Source organism: Rhinoderma darwinii, chromosome 2, assembly GCF_050947455.1.
Source record: "Rhinoderma darwinii isolate aRhiDar2 chromosome 2, aRhiDar2.hap1, whole genome shotgun sequence".
Lineage (NCBI taxonomy): Eukaryota > Metazoa > Chordata > Amphibia > Anura > Rhinodermatidae > Rhinoderma > Rhinoderma darwinii.
In genome coordinates, this window is record NC_134688.1 from 461,874,529 (window position 1) to 461,900,207 (window position 25,679).

A 25,679-nucleotide genomic window follows, 5' to 3' on the forward strand; every position below is an offset into this window, starting at 1 on the left:
CAGCATTCTTCTGTGCCAAGATAACACAACCGACTCCCAAAGATGACGTCAGGCCCTAGCAGCCTATTTAAAGGGGACCACAGTTGCAACACATTCCCTGCTGATTTAGGTACTTCCCTGCCTGGCTCCTTTTCCTATTGTTACTTGCAAGGTTAAACTGTGGTTTCTTGGGCCCACCAGGGGAGATGATTCTGAGGGCCCACCCTCCATCTGTATTGAACATGTACACGTTCCACTTTTATTTCATCATAATATTTGTTGATATATTCTGTGTGTACAGTGATAACATCAATAAGGTCTAACAGGTTTTTGTGAATCATCCATCAGAAATAGAACCTAGTGACAAGTGATTGACTCCAAAGAGCTCCAAATGGGGTTGTCTGCTGCTGGACCTTTATTGTGTTAGAGCCTAGGCCCATCAGAGGATTCCCTGGTGGGCCGGTCCGACCCTGGTTACTGACCCTGTCACTGTCTCCTGATATTGTTCCTGCATTATTCTCCAGTCTTGCCCAAGAGGTTACACGTTTCGACGCTGAACCAGCGTCATCATCAGGCCAATGATGATGACGCTGGTTCAGTGTCGAAATGCATAGCCTCTTGCAATAAAGCTTATGATATGTCAATATCTCCAATTTACTTCCACCTTTATACCAGCAGCGCAGTATATGATTCACTATTTTTTTTTATCTCTCTTCCACAATTAATCATAGCGGTAATTAACTCTAGATACCAGTTCTGAACCAGGCTGCAGTGGTTTTTATGGTCCTCTTATAGCCCATTACAAAGTTGTGTTTATGGCTGCACAACCTTAAGAGATCAGCAAAATTACTCCTGGTGATCTGCAATATATGTCGCCGTGCTTTTTTCGCCTTTACTTCTAGTCCAAAATACAATGGGACAGTAAGCCTTTCTTTCATCAGATGACTGTTTAGTGCCTGGTGTAATGTCTGGGCAAAAAAATATTGAGAGATTCTAGCTCCAGCAGAATAGTTAATGCAGCTCTGGGCTATAATACAGGCTGTAACTCAAGATTAGTACAAGATAAACAATGTAATCTATTTACAAAGTAATTCAGTTTATTATGGAGATTAAATCTAAAATGGTTTTGAAAAGTAAATATATACTTTAAGAAGAGGTCTAAATAGGCAGGGACTCAGCAGATTATCCTTGAAGGGGTTTTCACACGAGGGACATTTACGTCATATCCACAGGATATGTCATAAATGTAAGATAGATGCAGGTACCACCTCTGGGACCCGAACCTATCTCCAGAACAGGGGCCCCTATACCCCATTCTAGCTTTTTCTGCTCACGCTGACTCCCGGCCACTCTCTGATTACACGGTCGGGAGTTACGGAAACAGCATAACTTGCTGAGCTACGCTGTTTCTGTAAATACCATTCAGTTCTATACGACTTACGGAAACAGCGTAGCTCAGCGAGTTACGCTGTTTTCTCCTTCATGATCGGATATCAGCTGGAACACAAAGAGGTAGGATGGGCATTAGGGGCCCCGTACCAGAGATAGGTGCAGGTCCCAGAGGTGGGGTTCGATATTGTCTTTAAAGGGTATGGCGACCCTCGTAAACTACTTATTTTGTCCCAATGAAAAAATGAGACAACTTTGAAAATAATCTTGCCTTAGCGGTGTGGCATCACCCAACTGAAGGTGGTGCCTCCAAGACCTGGCACCTGAGGTGCTTCTATCTATCTTCAATTAATAATAGGTAGGTTTCCGAACTTAAAAAAAGAATAGTTAAATAAAATTATACAATAAAAATAAAATTACATTATATTATTATTATTAGGTTCTAGAAATCTATAATTCCAAATTCAAATACTTAAATCCTTGTTTAAACTCTGTTCCTCAGGGGTATTGGTGATAAATCCCTTTTTGTTTTCTCTGGCACTTACCCTTTTAAATCACAATGAGTCTACTATATATTTAAGAAACGGGGTGAGCGATAATCGAATAAACATGCTCATTATCTTCCCGTTATAGTAGAGCCATGTGTTTTCTGTCCTCGCTGACGCTCGACTGCCTCGCTTTACAAAGTGTCCCCTGGGAATTATTCTTGTGCTAGTACAGGGATGTAGGGGATGTATCGGTCAGAGGGCTCAGATGGACTTCACCGAATACTGGTGGTCTGAAGTCCCGTACTAGAGACAGACAGAAAGAAGTTAGATATCGAATCCATCCATTTTTTCTGTAAACTTTTTTTTTTCTAGCTTTGACTAGTAAACTAATAGGTTAAAGGGGTTTTCCGGAACCAATTTACTCAATCATATTTAACTGAATGTCTAAAATGAATGCAGTTTGTAATATACTTGCGTTTGCATTGTCGTTTCTAACACCCTAATCCAACGCCGGTCACGTGATGCGTCTCCAACAGTAAAATCTGAACTTCCGGCGCTGCCCAGTACATGAGCTATTACTTCCCTTTTCCGGCCGGCTCAATGGACGGGTACGTCATTTCTGACACTAAGGGAAGGGTTGGACCGGATCCTCTTTCTCAGCCGTCTCTGAGCATGCGTGGTTGCTACACAAACAGTGTTCACCACGCATGCCCAATCCCCTGCTGTCACAGCGCCTGCGCCGAGTTTAGGCAATGAGACTTACAGGAAACGGCCAACAAGAGGAAGTATGAGAGGTAAACAAAGTGCAAATCGAGCGCAGCGCGTGTGCAGTAAGTAAATTGAATTTTAAAAAAGCTGGTCAGTGTTCTTACACCATCCCTAACCGGAATCTCAAATCAAAATTTTTTGTATAGGAAAACCCCTTTAAGGGGGTATTACTTCTTATAAAGTGGTGGCATATCACTAGGATAAGGAAGGAAAGGCAGAAAAAGGAGGCTCTTACAAGGCGCTGCTGCCTGGCTGTTGGAAGATATTGACGGTGGTAGACAAAATAATATGAAAAGTGTCTGTTTATTGTAAAACAATAGTGGCTACGCGTTTCAACGCTGTACCAGAGTCTTCCTCAGGCCGTTAACATTACATACAAAAAGAGGGCCCACTAACCCTACTTTGCCCATTTGACTACAAACCATGTCATGTTTCTCCATAAACCTATGTATATCAAGTCACTTTTGCTTGACTTTTAGATATAGGATGGACCTTCATGCCCAAGCAAAATATCCTATACTAAATAAACAAAATCTGAACTAAATACACAAAATGTGTTATTTTTTTATATCAAATTGCAGCAACTGTGATTAATCCAGACAACTACAACTATCACAGTAGAATTCATGGTTATATCGCAAGATCACCCAACTGTCTGACATTCAGAAACGGGGAGACACTTAAAGGGTACAGTCACACGCGGCAGATATTATTGCGACAGAATCAATTCCATTCTTAATGACATATCGAAGTTTCTCACTCTTGTGCTTAACTACCACACTCGCCCCTGGATGATGTCACCATTACCACATCCTTAAAGGGGTTATACCAGAATCAACAATTATCACCTATCCACAGGTTAATTGATTATTGTCTGGTCACTGAGGGCCCCATCGCTAGAACCCCCACTGATCATGAAAATAGAGTTCCCAAACTCCCCACACTTCCCTCAGTGAGGAGGAGCTTGAATGGAGTGGCGGTGAAACATGCACCTCTAATGGGATTGATGGAAAAAGCCAATTGGTGGGGGTCCTAGTAGTGTGGTCCCCAGTGATCAGACAATTATCACTACCCTGTGAAAGATAATTGTTGATTCAGGTACAATGCTTTTAAAGAGGTTTTTCTGAGATTCGTGTACATTTTGAAAAAACTCTTTATTGTGCAAAAAAATATGTCTTTAAAATATACCTGGTCTATAAAATAACTCTTGAAAAATACAGTTTCCATCCCCAAGGTCCACTACTTCGTCTGCGACCAGTCTCCTGGGTATTGATGTCACAAAATGTCATGTCACATGACCAGGGTAACTTATCCTGGCATGACACTTTGAAGTTGCATCCACATAGCCATGCCATGATGTCTCACCCAGTTCACCAACATCTTCCACTTGGAGCAGAACAACGGAAACATTGAGACGGGTGTGAATCCAAGCCTAACTTATAGATCGTTGTCCCCAATGAAAAATCTGTAATAAGACCTCCACCTACCAAGGAAAATTTATAATATTGGTGTGTTCTTATATGGCAGAAGGGAATTTGGGCCCCTCATAGACCGGGGCCCTGGTATGACTGCCACCTCTGCACCCCTTTAAGCTTTGCCCCTGATGCCAGCGGTTGTTATGGTGCTTATTGAGAAGGATGCCAAAAATCTAATTTGCCCTAATACCTCATAAATGGGCAGAGTGAACCCATGCAGAGCATTCTCTTACCAGAGACACCACACTATTATTTACGGGAGGGGGCATTGACCAGAGGGTCACACTACTGTACTCACCCGCATAGGAAGGGAAGTGGAGACAGTGGACAACCACTAGGTGGTCCTTCTGACCTGTGATGGAGATATGGTGGCTAGAAGTAGCCACTAGAAAAATGGAGAGTCTTTTATGTATGACTCTGCTCTGCATTGGGCATCTAAATTATTTCCAACTTTTTGTAAATTTTTAAGATTTGTCGAAATTGCTTAAACAATTGCTTTATGTATGCTGAGTCTGTCATTGCACATTGGAAAATATTATGTCAAATATAGTATTCAACTTTACAGTGTTATCTGGCAGTTTTTGGCACAGGTATAGCATGGTTTTGCAGAATTACTAAAAATAATCTCCATATTACCTGTAATAATACACCGGAGCTTAGTTCTGAATTAGCAGATATATTTCTCTAGTCAGCTATTTCAGAGATGAATCAAAAAACTTCAATCAACTTAGCAAACCTGAGGGAGCCCAGACACAACGGTCTATGACATTGATGGATGCAGAACACATGATAATAAATGATGTAATAATATCTTTTTTATGGACTTATTGCAACAGCTGTATAACGCCTACATGATCTAGGGATAATATGTATTTTTTTGTTAAGAGGCAGCGTTGATGGCTGTGAGGGAGGTTGGTGGGAGAACAGGCACAGGGAAGGTTCTTGGGAATTTTGCTGATAGTATGAACTTTAAAAAAGTTCCCCACCCCGAACCATCAAGTAAGGCTGTATATACATGGAAAAGACTGCACGCGACGCACAAATCATTTCTAAAAAATGTAAGCCACGTCGTAACACAAGAAGAAAAAAAAACGTGCAACACAGAAACCTAATCACAGAGTCAAAGACAGGCGAACACTACTACTATACAAAGACCAATATAAAAAATAACACCGCTGTGCCATGATCATGTAGTAGCCAGCTATGACTAAGGACACTAGCAGTCTGAAACGCGTAAGCGAGGAACCGGGATCTTTGTTTTAAACCTTCTGTTTTAAAATGGTCGAATAAACCATTTAACTTTTATACCGAGTGCTGGATACACCTTTCAGTGTTCACCTCCATTACCTGGTAGCCAGATACCAAATCACCGGATACTAAGGACAGATGCACCACAACAGGCATAAAGGTGCTGGATAGTTGCAGGAGTAGCTTGTATGTAGGTACCGGAGTGTTTCCCCCCAGCTAATGCGTTAAAAAATGACATAAAACATCTTTCATGATTTCCACCTATTATACTGTATACATTTTATTAGTGCAGGCTGGTGTCTGTATAATATAAGCGATAATCATTCTCCAGCCGCCTATTGTGCACTGGGCCAAATCTTTATCTCTCTATTATACCCACATGTTTTAAAGTCGGAGGTCTGCAGTTCTTTCTTCTAATTGTTATTTATTTCACAGGCGAAAACATATTTTGCAACCTATTATCCCAAACAATGCCCTTTTTGTACTTCGGACTTGTTATACAGAAATGGACTACAATAGAAGCTCAGAGAGCTGTATAGCAAATCCTTCATCTCCAATAAAACATGAGACTAGGATTGTGCCAAAACAACGGTTTTCTGACTCCTGATCAGAATTTATGACTGCCAAGGGCTTAAAGACATGCCTTACAACTTGGAGAATCCGTAAACCTTGGCACTCCTGCCCCAGATGGGACAAATATATTGTAGGGTAGATGAAAAGCCTGAAAAGTAAATCACCTAAGGCAAAGCGGTCTACTCCTGAGGAAAAATGCCACAAAATACTGATACTAGTTGAGCGCTCCTAACCAAAAAACATAAAGCAGAGCGGCTGTCATCTGACAGCTGCTCCATACTCTATTCTACACTGACCTCTGTATGACTGCACAGAAAGCCGAATAGAGTAATTCTGTTTTGAAGGAAGATTGTTGGTCTGCGGTGAACTTGATCAAGAGGATGAAGACTAAACCAACTGAATCACCAGGTATGATCAGTAAAACAAAACTATGGTTTACCGTAGGGGTAGAGCATTTATTGCAGCCTATAGTAGCCAATTAGACCACTTCAGGAGCCAGTTAGATTTTTTTTTTTACCAGCCAAGGTATTTACCAGACATTAATAGGAAGAAACACAAAAAGTTCAGAGCCTATAGTACATTTCTAAGCACATTAATGGCTATGTACACCTTTGACATTTTTCTTTTGTTTTTTTTTTTTAAAGAGGCTCTGTCACCACATTATAAGTGCCCTGTCTCCTACATAAGGAGATGGGCGCTGTAATGTAGGTGACAGTAATGCTTTTTATTTAAAAAAACGATCTTTTTTCACAAAGTTAGGAGCGATTTTGGTTTATGCTAATGAGCTTTCTTAATGCCCAAGTGGGCGTACTTTTACTTTCGACCAAGTGGGCGTTGTACAGAGGAGTGTATGATGCTGACCAATCGGCATCATGCACTCCTCTCCATTCATTTACACTGCACTAGCGATATAGATATATCACTATGTGCAGCCTCATACACAAGCCCTAATATTACTACAGTGTCCTGATAATGAATACACATGAAATCCAGCCTGGACGTCATGTGTACTCAGAATCCTTACACTTCTGAATCTTTTCTGTGAGATTCCGGCAAGTGAAACCAAATCTCGTTTAGCTCCGAGATCTCGCGAGATTTCGTATCCGTTGCTGGAATCTCACAAAAAAGATTCAGAAGTGTCAGGATTGTGAGTACACATGACGTCCAGGCTGGATTTCATGTGTATTCATTATCAGGACACTGTAGTAATGTTAGGGCTTGTGTATGAGGTTGCACATAGTGATATATCTATATCGCTAGTGCAGTGTAAATGAATGGAGAGGAGTGCATGATGCTGATTGGTCAGCGTCATGCACTCCTCTGTACAACGCCCACTTGGTCGAAAGTAAAAGTACGCCCACTTGGGCATTAAGAAAGTTCATTAGCATAAACCAAAATCGCTCCTAACTTTGTGAAAAAAGATCGTTTTTTTAAATAAAAAGCATTACTGTCACCTACATTACAGCGCCCATCTCCTTATATAGGAGACAGGGCACTTATAATATGGTGACAGAGCCTCTTTAATTATAAAAATGTCTCTCAGTGTGATTGGTGCAACTTTCTAAATACTCTTTATTAAAAAATATTTTTAATTTTTGAGATACAGCTGCTTTATATCCTGTATACAGAGCAGCTGTATCTAGCGCCGAAACCTGTATCCGTCAGGTCCGCGGGACTGACGGGTTCAGTGTCAGTGGGTCCTGCGTGTCTTTGACATGCAGGATGGAGCTGTTACTAATTACATCTAAATTCATAGCTTAGATGTGATCGATAACAGGTGGTGTTAGAGACACGCAGGACCCGCTCACACTGAACCCGTCTGTCCTGCTGACCTCACGGATTCAGTTCCCAGCGCAAGATGCAGCTGCTCTGTATACAGGATATAAAGCAGCTGTATCTCAAAAAGTAAAAATAATTTTGAATAAAAAGTATTTAAAAAGTTGCACCACACACATACACATTTTTATTTATAAAAAAAAAAATAAAAAAAATTCAAAAGGTGTATGTAGCCTTTACCTACCTGGCTCCTGGAATTTATCTATCCCTGCCATAGAAGCATAATGAACCACTGATCACTGGAGATGAACACTAATCTAGTGGCTCACCATACCACACTGGGTCACCAGAAGCTGCAAAGCCGTATGAGGGCTTTTTTGTGGGATGAGTTGTATTTTCAATGGCACCATTTTGGGGTACATATAACTTATTGATTAACTTTTATTAACTGGGGGATTAGTAAATAAAACACCAATTCTGCCAGTGACTATTTAAAATTTGCGCCGTTCCCTGTGCATTGTAAATAACATCTTAACGTTATTCTATGGGTTGGTACGATTACGGCGATACCAAATAAGTGTAGGTTTTTTATGTTGTACCACTTTTGCACAAAAAAAAAACATTGTACATCGCCACTTTCCAAGTGCCATAACTTTTGTATTTTTCCGTCATGTTGGCTTGTTTTTTTTCAGGAAGAAGAGTTATGAATTTATTCCAGATTTGGAAGGACTGCCTTACTCTCTTCTCTTTTAACAGAGAGTCCTCTATCCCATCCATCCGGAATAGGCATGATAATGTCTCAAGGAAAAGTCGAACAGTAGGTGGGGATGATGAAATTCAACAGCGTAAAATGGTCTTACGTGCTGCCGCAGAAATTAACATTACGAGCTTTTTCTCATGTCGGTGCGTTACATTAATATCATATCAAAGGGGAGAGAAAAGACATGGACCGCACATCCACTGTATACTATGATCAATGCGGCTAGGCAAAATATATAAATATGAACGAGAGGTTCTTTGTAACATTTTGATCAAATTGTATGCAAGCCCACTTGCCACTTCACGGCGACCTCTGAAAGTGGGTCCCTACTCTAACGGTTGCAGCACCGCATGGCGGCTACCGCCACCGCAGCGCCGCTCCTGCAGAGGGAGCAACCCAGGGGCCCAAAAGCACCCATGCCTTCAGACCGTGCCAAGCCTCCTTGGCTCTGGGCCACGTCCCCCCACAAGTGCAGCACTACAGCAACAGACACCACCACACAGCACCACAACATGTGAACAGATGGAATGAGCTCACCTTGCCATGCGCCCCCAGTGGCCGACTGAGAGTACAAGCAGGAGCAGGAACACTTATGAGGTCATTCCTAAATTAAAATCAGCTGGGCCAAAAGTGTGGAGTGCTGGTACCAAGTAAAACAAAACAACAGAGGGGATAGACTCTGTATAATATCAAAGTGGAGAGAAAAGACATGGACCGCACATCCACTGTATACTATGATCAATGCGGCTAGGCAAAATATATAAATATGAACGAGAGGTTCTTTGTAACATTTTGATCAAATTGTATGCAAGCCCACTTGCCACTTCACGGCGACCTCTGAAAGTGGGTCCCTACTCTAACGGTTGCAGCACCGCATGGCGGCTACCGCCACCGCAGCGCCCAGACGTGGCCCAGAGCCAAGGAGGCTTGGCACGGTCTGAAGGCATGGGTGCTTTTGGGCCCCTGGGTTGCTCCCTCTGCAGGAGCGGTGCTGCGGTGGCGGTAGCCGCCATGCGGTGCTGCAACCGCTAGAGTAGGGACCCACTTTAAGAGGTCGCCGTGAAGTGGCAAGTGGGCTTGCATACAATTTGATCAAAATGTTACAAAGAACCTCTCGTTCATATTTAAATATTTTGCCTAGCCGCATTGATCATAGTATACAGTGGATGTGCGGTCCATGTCTTTTCTCTCCCCTTTGATATTATACAGAGTCTATCCCCTCTGTTGTTTTGTTTTACTTGGTACCAGCACTCCACACTTTTGGCCCAGCTGATTTTAATTTAGGAATGACCTCATAAGTGTTCCTGCTCCTGCTTGTACTCTCAGTCGGCCACTGGGGGCGCATGGCAAGGTGAGCTCATTACATCTGTTCACATGTTGTGGTGCTGTGTGGTGGTGTCTGTTGCTGTAGTGCTGCACTTGTGGGGGGACGTGGCCCAGAGCCAAGGAGGCTTGGCACGGTCTGAAGGCATGGGTGCTTTTGGGCCCCTGGGTTGCTCCCTCTGCAGGAGCGGTGCTGCGGTGGCGGTAGCCGCCATGCGGTGCTGCAACCGCTAGAGTAGGGACCCACTTTAAGAGGTCGCCGTGAAGTGGCAAGTGGGCTTGCATACAATTTGATCAAAATGTTACAAAGAACCTCTCGTTCATATTTAAATATTTTGCCTAGCCGCATTGATCATAGTATACAGTGGATGTGCGGTCCATGTCTTTTCTCTCCCCTTTGATATTATACAGAGTCTATCCCCTCTGTTGTTTTGTTTTACTTGGTACCAGCACTCCACACTTTTGGCCCAGCTGATTTTAATTTAGGAATGACCTCATAAGTGTTCCTGCTCCTGCTTGTACTCTCAGTCGGCCACTGGGGGCGCATGGCAAGGTGAGCTCATTCCATCTGTTCACATGTTGTGGTGCTGTGTGGTGGTGTCTGTTGCTGTAGTGCTGCACTTGTGGGGGGACGTGGCCCAGAGCCAAGGAGGCTTGGCACGGTCTGAAGGCATGGGTGCTTTTGGGCCCCTGGGTTGCTCCCTCTGCAGGAGCGGTGCTGCGGTGGCGGTAGCCGCCATGCGGTGCTGCAACCGCTAGAGTAGGGACCCACTTTAAGAGGTCGCCGTGAAGTGGCAAGTGGGCTTGCATACAATTTGATCAAAATGTTACAAAGAACCTCTCGTTCATATTTAAATATTTTGCCTAGCCGCATTGATCATAGTATACAGTGGATGTGCGGTCCATGTCTTTTCTCTCCCCTTTGATATTACATTAATATCAGGCGGTAGTTTTCCAAATAAACTCCATGTATCTGTGTAAGGGCATGTGTCCAGCAAGTTCGTGACTACAGAAGATTGTACTTGGCGCCAAAAGGTTTGTATACGGGGACACGACCAGAGACGGTGGAGTAAATCAGCAATAGGGGAGAAACATTTGGGACATGAGTGATCTGTGGTATTACCAATTATAAAGCCCCTATGTGAATGAACATAAGCCCTATATGTCACCTTATATGCCATTTCCCAGTACATTGCAGAAAGTAAGTATTTCGCTGCCAATTGTAGGGCAGATAGGATCTCTTCAGTGGAAGTATTAGTAAGTATTGTGGACCGATAAGCCACTCCAGTGGAAGATGTGGAATAATCATATTTATGGGAGAGTAAGCGATCGTAAGTTGTTATTAGTTTAGGCAATGTTTGTCCAGTAGGTGTCAGTGCTAAAAAGGGATCATCCCGATCATCATCTGTCATATGTTTGAGAACTTTAGATACATATCTATAAGCTTGTAAATAATAAAACGGATGAGGACCCACTATTTCATATTTTAATCGTATTTCGTTAAATGTGTATATCTGTCGTCTAGTTCTGTCTACCATTTTAATGATACTGTCCAGGCCTCCAGATTGCCACAGTTTAAATATATGGGGTGGTTTTCCTTCATGAAAGGTAGGATTTCCGAAGAAGTGTAGAGATAATGCATATCTCGGATTAAGTGAGAGAGCGTGTCTAGCCTTGGTCCAGGACTTCCAGGCAGTTATTAGAAGAGGATTTGTCTTTATATCACACGGTAAGTCTGGATATGGGGTATGTAAGAGGTTAATCAGGGAGATATCATGTGTGAAGTGTCTGTCCAATGCGATATCCGTATGGATCGAAGTCTGCACGAAGCAGTCGCCCACTATTCGGAGTTGGGCAGCTATATTATACAGAGAAATGTTTGGAAAGTTAATTCCACCATTAGTTTTATGTTGTTGTAAGATATGTAGTCCGATTTGTGGTCTTTTATTATTCCAAATAAATGTACGGAATAAACCATTAATACTTTTAACGTCTCGGGGTCTGAGATACAATGGTAGTGATTGGAGAATATATAGGAGTTTGGGGAAAACTATCATTTTTAATAAATTAGCCCTACCAAGAAATGAGAGTGTGAAGTTCTTCCACGTGTTTAGTTGGGATCCCAGATACGATATGAAGGTTCCTACATTATGTTTGTAAAGGGTGGTAGGAGATCTTGTGACCTGAATACCAAGATGGGGTATCGATTTCGTGTTCCAGTTGAAATCATATCTAGGAGACAAAGTGAGTTTTGTGGGGCCTTTCAAAAGTAATGTTTCCAATTTCGACGTGTTAATCTTGAAACCTGATAGGGATCCATATGTCGCAATGTCTCGTAATATGGGGTCTAGGGAGGTTAGTGGGTTTGTAATATATAATAATATATCATCTGCAAAGGCAGATAGTTTTAATTCCATTGAACCCACATGTATTCCTTGAAAAGAAGTTACGGTGAGAATATGTCTAAGGAGGGGGTCTATGGAGAGATTAAATAAAAGGTGGGATAGGGGGCATCCCTGTCGTGTACCTCTATGTATATCAATGTGCATAGTGTTATGGCTATTTATAGAGAGGGTTGTGTGAGCCTGGTGTTGGGAACCTCTAAGAAAGTTCAAAAAAGTGTCTCTGAAGCCACGATATCGAAGGGTGGTGTGTAAGAAAGGCCTTGATACTGCGTCAAATGCCTTTTCGGCGTCTAATCCCAAAAGCATTGTAATCGGGGAGTGTGGGGCGGAAGCTTGTACTGTGGCCACTATTGCCTGTCTAATGCCTTTAGTTGAATGTCTATTTTTAAGGAAACCCATTTGACTCTGTGTAATCATCAGGGCCCAAGTCTGTCTGCAATCTATCTGCTAGAATTTTTGTCAGTAATTTATAATCTTGGTTCAGTAAGGATATGGGACGGTAAGAGCCAACTGCAGACGGATCTTTTTTGGGGTTTAGAACAAAAATAGTTCTGGAGCCAAAGAACTTGCGAGGCCGAAGGTCCGTCATATAGATGTCATTCAGAATTCTGGTTAATGGAGACACCAGGTCTGGCAAAAGCATCTTATAATATTCTGAAGAGAGACCATCTGGGCCTGGTGTTTTATTATTCGGGAGAGCAGTGATAGCTCTGCGGACCTCCTCCTTTGAGATCTCCCGATCAAGAAACTGCTGGTCTATTGAGGGAAGTTTAGGCATTGCGATAGAGGACAAAAAGGACCATGTAGTCCCTGAGTCGTATTCTGTGGATTTGTAAAAATCCTTAAAGAATTCTCTAATGGTGTGTTGTATTTGGTCAGGGGCCAAGATGGTTTTGTTAGTGGTGGGGTGGGTTAGTTTTGGAATGTCATAAGAGGATCTACAGGGTTTGTGGATTTTTGCCAGTATCGGACCTATACGATTACCCCAGCGGAAGTATTTACTGCGTATAGCTTCTATCTGCCATTTAGCTTGTCCTTGTAAGTTAGTGTCCAAAAGGGTTTTTGCTTCCAAATATAGAGATTTATTTTCTTCTGATCTATCTAAAATATATGATTTATGTGTTTTCAGTACTTCAAGGTTTAAAGTGTTAAATTGTTTTTCTAAGTTAATGCATCTATGCTTGAGATAAGATATGATATGACCTCTCATAACTGCCATTGAGGTGAACCAAAAGAGATCAGAGTCTTCTAAGTTATCGTCCACATAATGCGACCAGTGAGTAGATAGAAATTGTTTAAAGTCTTCAGAGGTGAGTAGGTAAGAGGGAAATGTCCAGTTAAGACTTTTAGGAGTAGGTGTGCCCAAGGTAATTATGAGAGTTATAGGAGCGTGGTCAGATATTGCCATGGGCATTATTTCCGCTGAGGCAATTGAGTTGAACATCGGCATAGACATCAGAAAGAGATCTATTCTAGAATGGGAGTGGTGGGCATGTGAGTAATGGGTATAATCCCTTTCAGTTGAATGTAGAAGTCGCCAAGGATCACATAGGGCAAACTGAGCCATCAAATCTAGTATGATGGAGGCTGCCACAGTGTCCTGTGTGGTTAGACCAGTGCGATCCATGTCACTATGTAAGGTGGTATTGAAGTCACCTCCTATAACAAGGGTATGGAGTGTTCTCTGCAAGAGAAAGTCCATTAGGCCCCGAGAAAAAACCTGCGTTGGGATAGTTAGGGGCATATAAATTAACTAGGCTATATCTGGAGTCCTGGATAGTTATATCCAGATACAGGATCAGGGTCTGGATGAGATTCATGTATTGTGTAAGGTAATGCCTTGTGTAGGATAATGGCCACTCCTCTCTTTTTGGAAGTATGTGAAGCTGTCAGACAATCTCCAATCCAATTCGCCTTCAAAGTACCCTCCCCTTCCCTACTCCAATGTGTTTCCTCTAAGGGTATGTGCACACACACTAATTACGTCCGTAAATGACGGACGTATTTCGGCCGCAAGTACCGGACCGAACACAGTGCAGGGAGCCGGGCTCCTAGCATCATACTTATGTACGATGCTAGGAGTCCCTGCCTCTCTGCAGGACAACTGTCCCGTACTGTAATCATGTTTTCAGTACGGGACAGTAGTTCCACGGAGAGGCAGGGACTCCTAGCATCGTACATAACTATGATGCTAGGAGCCCGGCTCCCTGCACTGTGTTCGGTCCACTACTTGCGGCCGAAATACGTCCGTCAATTACGGACGTAATTAGTGTGTGTGCACATACCCTAAGAAGACAATATGTGGCTTTAGTCTATGTAAATGGGTCGTAATTTTCTTGCGTTTAACAATAGTGTTCAAGTCTGCTACATTCCATGATACTATTTTGGGAGTTGGTAGTGGTGTGTGGTGGTGCATTAGGGGAAATAGTACTCATCCTATTTCCGCAGTTCGGTTGTGATAAATACAGGATCTGTCATTCTTTGAAGACTCCTCGTCCCAGCCAGCGAAGAGCCTCATTCGTAGTGAGAACTCAGATGTCCGAAGGGGGGGGGAGGGGGAGCAGTATACCGTAAGGAAAAAAAACCTGATTAATATATAACATATGAAACATTGTGCATCGGAGATGGAACATAGAAATGCATTGGTATCACAATGAAATGGTCTAAAGAAATGGAGAGTCTCTCCTCCAGGAGTGCATAAAGATATTCTAGTCAGGTGCCTCCCTAATCAGGGATCTCCTGGCTTGAACCGGGTCCTCATAGAATACAGGTCTTCCATTTTCCATCACCTTTAGGCGAGCTGGAAATAATAACTTTAACCGGATCTGTTGCTCGAAGAGATGCTTACATATCGGAGTGAAGGCCCTTCGTTTAGTTGCAACTGCTACAGAGAAGTCTTGGAATATTAGAAGCTTTTGGCCAGAAATCTGCAACTAGTTACATTTCCCATAAGCTCGAAGGACCGTTTCCTTAACAGTCCAGTTAAGGTATTTGGCAATGACCAGTCTGGGTCTAGTATCTCTCTCTCCTTTCCAATCCTGTGGGCTCTTTCAATGCTCAAGGGGTCTTGTGGTAAATCCGACTGGAGCGCCATCAGGAGGTCTTTTGTCAGATATGGGATGAGAGCATCATTAGAGATATTTTCTGGTATGCCTATGAAACGTAAATTGTTTCTTCTATCTCTATTTTCAAGATCCTCCAATTTATCACGGAGTATGATTTCGGTGTTCTGTCTCTGGGACATGGCTCAGTCTAGATCTGAGAGGGTGTCTTCACATGACACTATTCTGGTCTCAAGATCAACAAGGTTTTGAGCATTGGCAGTTATCTGTGCCAGAGCTGAATTTATGGAAGCATGAAGGACATCAAAGTGTTTGTCAAGCATTGGCAGTAGATGACGTGAGACTTCTTGAGCCATATCAAAGGCCTGTCTGTGTTCAGATGTATGTGAAGACATAGGGGATAGTGCTGGAGATAGGTTAGGGGGTGTTATGTCCCCATCTGTGAGAAGTTCTAGAGACATTGGGGTTGAGTCGGCTACCAGCTGTGGAGATATTTTTTGGTTTAGTCTTTTATTATCTTTGAGCTGTTTGCCTTTCGACACCTTTGACATTGTCGGCCGTGGTATCTGTGTTTGTCTGGTCGATCTTAAGTGCGAAGTTGAGGGAGATCTATAGAGGAACTTGTCCATTACCATACACGCAGGAAAGGAGAGAGAGACGAGATTCCCAAAGGGAGAAAATCACCGATGCTAGTGCATAGGTATGTCCATCGTCCCGATGGACGTGATGTTATTACATGGGGTCGGTTTTAAACAACAGTGGTATTTCAGCGTCCGTATGTAGGTAAGTATCCACTGGTACAGTGTGATATCAGGGAGGTGTGATATCAGCCGACTTATTTAGGGTTTCAGAGTTGTGGAGTAACAAAGGCTTGTAGAAATTTTAGAGAGTATCCCTAATAGGGGTTTGGCGAGATGAGGTAAATGCCAAAATTAGGGGGATCAGATAGTTCAAGCCCTATATTTTGAAGTGCGTGCCGTAAGTTGCACCACTATGTTAAGTGTCTGTGGCACGCAGGATCGTACTATCCTAGTTCTCAGGGCACGGCAGTGTGGCTTACCACTCAGGCTTTCCCCAGAATTTCTGGACGACTCCAGTGGCAAGATCAAATCGAAGCTCTGGTAAAATGCGGCCATACAGGCCATCAGTCAACTGAGGGAGGTTTGAAAATCAAGCTCTTGGTTTAAAGTGTGAGCTAGGCCTCAATATCGTTTAATTCTGTTACTGATATGGAAAGGACTCAGGGGTATAGACGTAATGGAAGGTCTCCTCTTCTTTCCTGTATTCCACGTCTGCCTCGACCAGAGCACTTCCTCAGACAGGAGTAGTCTGTAGTATAGGTCCCGGCTTTAGCAATCGCCAGGCCTCGATGCCGGAATCCTTCAGTATTTCAGTGTATCCAAGATGGTGGCCGGCGTCTGCACACGTCGTTTTCGATGAGCTGTGGAGCTCCACAGGGCAAGAGCAGGTGTACAGCAGACTTTATATGTGACATCAGGGATCCAGTGTGTAGATCCTGCGTTTCTGGAGCCCAGAGTAGAAGATGCGCCAGCCGTTCCAAGGACCACGGCGGCGGCAGTAAATTGAGGCCCTGGCTTCAGGCCGCAAAAGTAAAAATACTCCCAGAGAGCCAAACTCGGTATCAAAATACTCAGTGAGGGTTGCTGAGTGTGAGACTAGTCACAGAATCTCACTATCAGCCAAAAGTCGGGCAGGATGGCATTGGATTTGGCTTAGTGGTCAGGAGCCTGCATCAGATGCTTCCGGCCAGTTCAGCTGCTAGCCACACCCCCGTGTACTTTTTTTCTAATAAATTTTATTTCACTTTCCTAAAATGTTTTTAAAGTGCCACTAGGGGACTTCATTATCCGATCTTCTTATCACTTTTATAAGGCTTTGGTATACTCAGTATGGCCTCATGCACACGGCCGTGCCCGTAATCTGACGCCCGCGTGCCACGCGCCTCATTTTCTTGCCGTGCTCCCATGCAAAGTATGGGAGCACGGCCCGTAAAATTTGAAAAGTAGGACATGGTCCATATTTTCCGGCACGGTTCTATGGCACGGACACCTTTCCGTAACGAGTTTTTTTACGGTGTGCATGGGGCCTATACCTGTAACGACTGCGGCCACGGACCACCGCCGCTCCCCATCAGCGGATGGCCGCGACCACAGCTCTCGCGGCTTTCCCGTCCTGGACTGAGCATTAGGGTGCACGCACGTGCGCTCGTCCCCGGTCTTAAAGGGCCAGCGCACGCACTAAAGTTTCCCTAACCTATCCCCCGGATACCCTGTACTATAAAAATGGTTCCACCCTTCCACTCCTTGCCTGAGCGTTGTTGTTGTCTACCCATGTTCGTATTGCAAATGGTCCCCTAGTTGTATCCTGCTCTCATTGTTCCCGTGCCCTGCTATCTGTATCCTGTATCCTGTGCCGTGTTTGTTCCTGAGCCTTTTCTAGTGTCGGAGTCGTGTTGTGTCGTTTGCCACACCTGCTGTTATACACCACGTCTGGTGTCACCTGTCACGCCTGCTGTTATGCACCACATCTGGTGTCACCTGCCACGCCTGCTGTTATACACCACGTCTGGTGTCAACTACCACTCCTGGTATCATCCGCCACGTCTGGCGCTACCTTCCACGTCAAGTTTCATCTGTGCCAAAGCCTCTGCTACCGTCTGGACTCTCTCAGGTACCCTTGTGCTTTGCATAGACTTTGTATAGACTGTGTGAAGCGGCCTAGTGGGTCCACATACCCCTAGATCGTGACAATACCAAAGCATTACTGCCTGTTAGTATAAAACTGACAGGCAGTCTCTTAGTACGTGCCTCTGGCACAGCCATTGACTCACAGCCATGGCAAGCCTGGGGGCCTTTGTTACGCATGGGAACCGATGACATTCGCGGGCTGCTGATGGGTGACAGAAGGAGCCCCCCTCCCTCTGTCAAATTACTTAAATGCTGTGGTCTTGGAATTTAAGGGGTTAAATGGCCGGGATCAGAGGGTAGGCTCATTATAGTTCATGCAGTAGGGAGAACCTGTGGGGAAGGGCACTTGCTTCTCAGGGTCAGGAGTGTATTATAGTTCATTCAGTAGGGAGGTGGGCCTGTGGGGAAGGGCACTTGCTTCTCAGGCTCAGCAGTCTATTATAGATCATGCAGTAGGGAGGTGGGCCTGATGGGAAGGGCACTTGCTCCTCAGGGTAAGCAGTCTATTATAGTTCATGCAGTAGAGAGGTGGGCCTGTGGGCAAGGGCACCTGCTCCACAGGGTCAGGAGTGTATTCAAGTTTATGCAGTAGGGAGGTGGGCCTGTGGGGAAGGACACTTGCTCCTCAGGGTCAGTAGCCTATTATATATCATGCAGTAAGGAGGTGGGCCTGAGGGGAAGAGCACTTGCTCCTCAGGGTCAGGAGTGTGTTATAGTTCATGCAGTAGTGAGGTGGGTCCGTGGAGTAGGGCACCTGCTCCTCAGGGTCAGCAGTCTATTATAGATCATGCAGTAGGGAGAAGGTACAGTAGTCTTTAATTGTAGATGAATAGGTTAAAGTTCTGGTTTAATACTATAAATTTGTTACAGGTTAATTTTTAAGACATTTTTAACCTACAGGCAGGGACAGGACAAGGGGTAGGCAGAGTAAGCAGTTACCTAGAACGCCAAGGGGGGGGGGGGGGCGCAATTTATGATTTTTTGGGGGGATTTAAAACAAAAATAAAAACACTAGGCATTGGGGGGGTGAAAGGTATAACACGGGACTATTAGCCCTAATACATTTGTGTATATGAGTCCTAAGGCTGAAACCTTTCACCCCAAAATACCAGCACCCACTAATGAACAGAGACAAGACCAGAGCATTGAATGTTACACTGACCCCAATCGGGCCATGAATGTATTTCTATATATACATTACTTGCATGGATTTTGTGGTTTTCTTGTACTGGGTGTCATTTTGGTTTTTTGCTAGTTATTTGGGTAGACCACAGGATTTATTTTTAGTATGGACAGTGGCATGTTTCTCATATTATTGGGTTTAATAGATTTTTTTAAGAAATACATATACAGTACATATACTATACACAATTTGATCAAAATGTGCGCTAAGAACCTCCCTATTCTAAGTAGATTTAGCCGTAATGAATATTTATTTATATTTAGTGGCTTAGGTGGCATTAGTGTTTGCAGAGTGCTGTCGCCATTTTCTTGTGTGCTGTATACAGATACTATATATATTTATGCAAAAGTATTCATCCTGCTTGGTGTTTTTCCTGTTTTAGTGCCTTACAACCTGGAATAAGGCCCTGTTCACACTGAGTTTTTTGCTGGCAGAAAAATCTGCCTCAGAATTCCTTCAGGAATTTGGAGGCAGATTTAGAACCGTATTTTTCCGCGTTTTTTTGTGACATTTTTCGCCTCCGGTCATTTGAAGCTAATGCAAGGACAGTCGGCAAAAAACGCAGCGAAAACCACTCAGAAACGAGCAACGTGGGTTTTTCTGCCTCCCATTGAAACCGCAGCAAGAAAGGACATTGCTTTTTTTCCTGCGAGCTACCAAGAGCCGTCCGGGAAAAAACACCTCTTTCTCCCATTGAAATCAATGGGGGGGGGGGGAAGGGATTTTGGAATTTTTTTTTGCGCTGATTCCGACGTGGTTTTCGCATCAAAATCAGTGCCAAAAAACTGTGTGAACTGACCATTAAACTGGATTTTAACTTTGATTTTATGTGATGGACCTAACAAAAAAGTTCAAATTGTTTCAGTGAAATGAAAAAAAATAACTAAAACTAAAAACGGAAAAATTGTGAGGTCCTATGTCTTCACTCCCTTTGCTATAAAAACGTTAAATAAGATCTGGTCAAATCAATTAACTTCAGAAGTCACATAATTAGTTGCAATCAAAGTGTCCCATGCCTCTGCCATCCATGCTTTCCTTTACAGTAATAATAAGGTATGCCAATGTATACCTCCCCACATGCCAAAAGGAGATACGTTGGGTCAATAGGGCCCTATGGATTTGTACAGCATATACAACGGGACACTGACCTAGTCTGACCACAGACGTGTCAACAGTGCTCACAAGTAGGTTAGAAACAAGCAGGGTAGTAGAATGTAACTATATGATCAGATTAGGGTTTGCTTCTGTGTCTACATAGGAGCTGTATACACAAAACGGTAGGAGTTTTCTATTCAAGACTATTAGCAAAGCTTAAAAAAAGAAAAATGGTAGCCTTTAAACATGTTTGGAATTAGGTGAATGTTCCCCTAAAATAATAGTTTAAAGAAAAAAAATGACTAGTCCTTGAAATTGGTAAACGTAAGGTCACCATTTCCCTCAAAGGTTGTCACTAAGATTTCCTAGAGTCCTAAATGACAAATCTGCCTGGAGACCCGGGGATATAGGGGAAAGTAAGAAGTCGTCGCAATTTTTCCATTAAGGTGAGATGCTTATAATAGGGGTGGAGCTGTGACTACCATTGTCTATTCCATGAAGAAATGAGTTAGCAATCTGAATAGTATAATTAGCATATGACCATGGTGGATCTTGGGTAGTAGGGTTATAATAGCAGCTTTCATTGTACGTGACAGGAACTTTCTGTTATTTCATTGACATGTGTAGTCTGGGAGGAATGAATTATTTTACACAAATCAAAATCTTCTCACAATATATGCTCTGTCTTATAGTGCGGTACATCAAAGTTATCTTCTCCTCAAGAAGTGCCCTGCTCATTCGTAAGTACAATGCAGACAATATTTCACCCATTGCCGCCATATTCCCTCCAGTACATTATCCTTATATCCCACTTTTTACTCCCAGAGAACCATCAATGCTACGATTGTGCTGAGATGTATAATGTAGATAGATTGACATTAGACGGGGAAGGCCCCAGGGATCTGATTCTAAAAAAAGAATAAAGAATGTCCAAAAACTACTGTACAGATAGTGATAGTGCCATTCTTATTCTGAGGACAAAGCAGATTATTATTATTGAATACATTAAAGGGTTATCTCTAATTTAGACATCAATGGCATATCCCATGAATATGCCATACATTTCGAAGGTGGGAATACCCCTTCAAGGGCAGTCTGGTTTGAACAACTCCAAAGTCCAGCCAGAGGACTAACTTAATGGAGCAGCTACAGTGGATATAAAAAGTCTACACACCTGAATCATTTCAGAACTTTTTCCACCTTTAATGTCACCTAAAATCTGTACAATTATATTGAGAAACAAACTGAAATCCTTTAGGGTGGAAAAATAAAAATAAAGAACAAAAATAATGTGGTTGCATAAATCTGCACACCCTTAAACTAATACTTTGTTGAATAGCCCCAGTTCAAGCTGCAGAAAAACAGCCCCAAAGCATAATTCTGCCTCCACCATGCTTCACTGTGGGTATGGTGTTCTTTTGGTGATGTGCAGTGTTGGCTTTGCGCCAAACATACCTTTTGGAATTATGGCCAAAAAGTTAAACCTTGGTCTCACCAGATCATAACACTTTTTCCCACATGGTTTTGGTAGACTTGATGTAATTCTTTGCAAAACATAGCTGGGCTTGGATGTTTTTCTTTGTTAGAAAAGGCTTCCATCTTGCCACCCTACCCCACAGCCCAGACATATGAAGAATACGGGAGATTGTTGTCACATGCACTACACAACCAGTACCTGCCAGAAAGTCCTGCAGCTCCTTTAATGTTCCCGGATGAATTATCGTCTTTTCATCAAGTTTTGAGGGACGTCCAGTTCTTGGTAATGTCACTGTTGTGCCAAATGTAATCCACTTCTTGATGACCGTCTTCACTGTATGCCATGGTTTATCTAATACCTTGGAAATTCTTTTGTACCCTTCTCCTGACTGATGACTTTCAACAATCAGATCCCTTTGATGTGTTGTAAGCTCTTTACGGACCATGGCTTTTGCTGTCAGATGCAACAAAGAAAATGTCAGGAAAATCCTAATAGAACAGCTGAACTTTATATGGGGTTACTCAGAATCACTTTAAATAATGGCAGCTGTGTACTGACTAGTTTAAATGTGATTGGCTAATTTTGAACACAACCACATACCAATTATAAGAGAGTGTTCACGCTTATGCAACTACATTATTGCCCCTCTAAATAATTTGAGTTTGTTTTTCAATATAATTGTACAGATTATGGGTCACATTAAACCATTAGTGACCGCCCCATAGTGTTTTTACGGTGGCCACTAACAGGCTTTATTCCAATACAGTAGCATTTTAACGGCACAACATTGGAATAAATAAATAGATCAGGGAGCCGTTGAATATCCCTGCTCTCAGCTGCCAGAGGTAGCTGAGGGCTGGGGGCATCCCTGCTCGAACGGGTCAGATCGATATCAGTATCGATCTCACCCGTTTAACCCCACAGATGCGGCGCTCAATTGCAAGCGCCGCACCGGAGTTGTTTTGGAAAAGAGGGAGGGAGCTCCCTCTCATCCCACCGGCACCCGGCGATAAGATCGCCGAGTGTCTGTGTCTCCGATGGCAGCCGGCGGCCTAATAAAGGCCCCCAGGTCTGCCTGTAGTGTATGCCTGCTAGGTCATGCCAGAGGCATAACCTAGCAGATGCCTGTCTGTTTTATCCCCTGTGTATAGGGGATACATCTCTTTTGTAGGACAAACTATAGGCCATTTTTTGGGGGGGTCTGTATGGCGTTATCTACACCCCCTGTATGGTGTTATCTACAGGGGGCTGTGTATGGTGCTATCCATAGGGGGGTGCTGTGTGGTGGAATCTATAGGGAGGTGCTATCTATAGGGGGGCGCTGTGTGGTGGAATCTATAGGCAGGCACTATCTACAAGGGGGGGGTTGTGTGATACCCAGCGGAGGGGGGCCCCAGTCAAAAGTTTGCTATGGGGCCCAGTCTTTCCTAGTTACGCCCCTAGCCATGGGTTCTAACATGGCGCCTACCTATGCCAACATTTTTGTGGACATGATGGAGGAGATGTCGATCTATGTGTCCCACCATTTTGCTCATGTTTTGAGATGGTGGCAATACATAGACAACATCTTCCTTATCTGGACGGACACAGCAGAATCTTTACGTGATTTTCATTCTTTTTTGAATCACATAGATTCATATATTCAGTTCACTATCCCATACTCCAACACCACTATTCAATTTTTGGATGTTTTGGTGGATATTAGAGACAATGCGTTCCAAACCATCATCTACACGAAACAGACCGATCGCAATACGTTGCTTAGATTTGACAGTTGTCATCCTAAAAAAATGGTACGGTCTCTTCCACACAGCCAAATGCTCAGAGCTATACGCATAGTTGATGATGGAGTCAAATTAGATCAAACATTCAATCAGATGGTTGTTAATTTTTCACAAAGGGGTTATCCGAGGAAACTATTACGTACGTGTAGAGATAAGATTTAATCTTCTCCTAACGTTAGTGTCTTTGCTGAAGCAAAATCTCTCAAACAACATGAACGTATCCCATTTGTTACTACATATAACGATTTGAGTGGAGAGGTGTCGAGAATTGTTAACAAACATTGGGGCATCATACAAAATAGCTACAAACATATTGGGCCATTCAAGAACAAACCTCTCATGTCATACAGACACTCACAGAATTTACGGGACAAACTGGTTAACAATCTAGTCGGTAAGACACATGTGACAGACCAACAAACACTACTTAGACCTAGAAAAATGGGCAATTTCCCTTTTCACATCCTGTTACCCACAAACAACATAAAATCAAACAATTCCTTACCTGCCTGCGATACTGGGTGGGTTATATATGTGCTCTGGTGTCCTTGTTTACTTCTTTATGTGGGTGAAACCACTTGCGATTTCAAGACCCGTTTTAACAACCATAGGCACTCCGTTTGAAAAAAAGAGACGCGATTTTGCCAGTGGCAAAACACTTCTGTGATTTAGGGCACTCTGAGAAGGATTTGAAGTTCATGATTCTTGAACATATCCCCATTCCTTACAGGGGGGGGTGACAGACACAGACTTTTACATAAATGTGAACTTAAATGGATACACTTATTGGGTTCCTTACACCCTAGGGGCCTTAACATTGAATTTAATGTGGCAAGATTGAATTAGTAATCACATGGCCTTTGGACAGTTTGGTGTCCTGGCAATGTCCTCCTTGTTGAATGTATTTATACACGCATGCATGTAACAGCATGCGGTATGTGATACATGTTATACAACAACTTTTTTTTGTTTTAGAACAATTGTGATAATCTTGTTGAATAATTTTTTACTTATATAAAATATTGATGTTTTTCAGATAATTATTGGAACATTGTGACCACTCACCAGCTCTGTGTTTACCGTGATACAACGATACGTATCCATATCTGCCCGACTAATCCAGCTATTTCAGTAACGTACAATCAGATGTATTATAAAAACTTCTTGACCTTGTAAATTCTTAATTTATATAATACAGCTCTGATACATTATAGGGGTTTCGTTGTCTACATCAGTGGGACTACCAACATTATAATAGTTGCACTGTTACGCTTTACAGTGCCCAGATCTTTATAGATATGAGGTCACCTCAATTTAAATATTATACCTGGATTGTATTGGTCTGGCAGATTCAGACGCAAGTTGGCACATGTCATTCCTCCTTCCTGTGTTGTTTGCTGCGTTTAATTCACCAACTGGCTTGAGTGTCAGTTGTTGCGAAGCAGCTACAGCCTTCCGTCTTCCATACGCGAGCATGCGCAGTGGAAGTTTGAGGACGCCGATCTGCTACGGATTCAACGTGTGGAACGGACCTGCACCTCCTTCCACGAATTTACATATACCAGCCCGGATTGGTGCCTTGTCGGATGTTCTCCACACACATGTGGTTGCATTTTTAATTTCACTACAATTATACTGATTTTATATGTTTTAAACAATGTTTTTGTAATTTTCTATTCACTGGCACTTGATCACTTCAAAATCTTTTAAAGTTTTGTACTTGAATGTAGATCAGTATGTTTTTTTTTATGTATACTGTCTTAATGTTTACTCGTTATGCTAATGAGATACTCACTATATATGGTCCACATGTTGTATGTATCACTATGCTTGATAAAGGTCCTATAGCAGGACGGAAACGTTGCAGCTTGTGCTGGCTTAATAAACCACCATTTTTTTTCACTAACACGGAGTGCTGTGGGATTTTCTTCTATATCTACCTATATCCCCTGGATCGGGATTACCTGCTTGCACCCGAGACCATTTTGGAATTGCATTTTGAGTGCTGCTGCTTTTCTATTTGTGCTGTTCAAATTTTTGTGCTGTTCAAATTTTTGTTCTTGCACTCCTCCCATTCTGCCCTGGGTGATTTTAATTAGTTCAATGCTGGATCCTACCATCCCCAGGTATATATGTAGGCTTAGGGTATGTGCACACTCTATCTTCCTTTTACGGCTGAAATGACA

The 25,679-nt window shown here is 42.9% G+C and overlaps 1 long non-coding RNA gene across 1 annotated transcript; it reads left to right on the forward strand.

Moving 5' to 3' along the window:
* The first annotated feature begins 8,406 nt into the window (after positions 1–8,406).
* On the forward strand, positions 8,407–25,163 carry LOC142741622 (uncharacterized). The gene is made up of 3 exons (XR_012881206.1): positions 8,407–8,517; positions 20,925–20,972; positions 24,530–25,163. It is a non-coding gene; the product is annotated as an uncharacterized LOC142741622 (long non-coding RNA).
* The last annotated feature ends 516 nt before the right edge of the window (positions 25,164–25,679 follow it).